Below are 2,000 nucleotides of genomic sequence, written 5' to 3' on the forward strand. Positions count from 1 at the left end.
TGTCATTATGTAAAATCTAACTGCTCCTTTTAAATCAATACTTTTACTTTTAATAATTTAGTACAAAACGTATCAGATACTTTAAGACTTTCACTCAAGTAATATTCCTAAAGGAGAATTTAACTTTTACCAAAGTAATTTTTTGTAAGATCCTTGTACTTTTACTCAAGTATCACTTTGTGGTACTTTATACAACACTGCACAGTCCAATGAAAATTGTCCCTAAAAAACCTCTGAACCAGAACACTTGTGTGTGGTTGTATAGAAAAGGTTTCTCTATACAACTGTTCAATAGAGGGTGTGGGGACCCACAGACCTGCACCCCAGGACCTGAGGCAGACATGAGGGAGACGGGAGCCACAGACATCCAGAAGCCCCACAAAGCACAGAGCGCCAAGAGCACCACCACAGGGACAACCACCCCCACCCCCACCATCAGAGGAGCAGAGGAGAGCACCTGGGGAAAAATTAACTATTAAAAACTATTGTTTTAGAAGTGAAACACTGTAATGATGATGTAATTTATATAAGTTTTTAAAACCTCTTCAGGAAAAAACAAATCCACATGTCGAAAAAAAAACCAACATACAAAACAGTGGAGAGTCTCTGGAGCATCAGGGCTCAGGTGGTCCGGTGGTCCAGTTGTTTCAATCCTGTCCTCACACCAGTACTCATCGTGTTCCACACCTGCAGAATAACAGATGAACTCTGCTCAGAGACGTATCACACTTTTTTGTGAAATAGGTAGAAATAATTCATGAACAAGTGAACTGAAAAGTGAAAATGCTGTTTTCAGTCATGAACAGATTGGTGTGTGTGTTTAATGCTTTCAATTGGTTTCAGTGAAACACTGTTATATTCCTGCCATGTTAAGGCGGTTTTGTATTACGTACACTCTTATATTACCTTCAGTTGTTGTGAAAATGCTGTACATATCAAAAATAAATTGGACTTTTGCAACATAGTCTATTTATAAACCTTGAAACTAGCTTCTGTCTCTTTAAAAACATCCTACCGTTTCTGACACTCCCACTTCAGCACATCTTCACAACAGTGTTTCATGCTGTTCACAACCTATAGTAGAAGAAAAGTCCAACCATTTTACATGAACGGTGTCATCCTTAGAAATTGTATTAAGAGGTAAGTCTTCTTGGCATCCAAAAAATACATATCCTCAAATAAGTTTGTTTGTTTGTTTTTTATCTGAAAAGGACTGGACTGAGAAGTACGGTAGTTAGAATTACAAGCTCGACAGACATGCATTTCCACCAGGTCTATTGGGGCTGTGTGGGGGAGGTTTAGGTGAGGGGTGATTTGTGGGCCGGGAACTTGGCTGGGGGTGGAGCTCCAGGGAGGAGCTTTGAGTAAATTGGTGGTGCTTTGTACCAGCAAGTGTTTAAATAGCTACCAAGAGATTCAAGGAATTTTCAAACATGCATGCATAAGTCAAATCACCACTCTGGGTATGTTTTTGATCAGAGAATGACATTATAACATATATACAGTGGGTAAAATAAGTATTGACCACATCAACATTTTTCTCAGTGAATATATTACTAGAGGTGCAAATGACATGAAATTTTCACCAGATGTTGGTAACAACCCAAGTGATCCATACATACAAAGAAATCAAACCATAAATGTCCAGAAATGAAGTTATTTGTAATAATGTGGAATGGCACAGGGAAAAAGTATTGAACACATGAAGAATTATAGATTTATTTATTGGCTGGGGGAGTTAGCAAGTGCCCATGTCAGTGCTTCTATTCTGAATAAAAGCCTGGTGCATGTAAACATTCGTCGTGATCGGATTGTGCCCATGCAAACCATATATTCTGATTATTTAATGCGAATACAGTTCAGTCTGATCAAAGAATTTTGCGCATGTAAACATAGCTACTGTTAAATGTAGAACATCCAGGGATTTATGGCTGATAAACAAGTTGTTGTCATACTGAGGCATGTTTGAGTGACTGTGTATCAAACCTGTTGCTGTTTAC

The sequence above is a fragment of the Austrofundulus limnaeus genome, unplaced genomic scaffold (assembly GCF_001266775.1).
Source record: "Austrofundulus limnaeus strain Quisiro unplaced genomic scaffold, Austrofundulus_limnaeus-1.0 Scaffold241, whole genome shotgun sequence".
Taxonomy (NCBI): domain Eukaryota; kingdom Metazoa; phylum Chordata; class Actinopteri; order Cyprinodontiformes; family Rivulidae; genus Austrofundulus; species Austrofundulus limnaeus.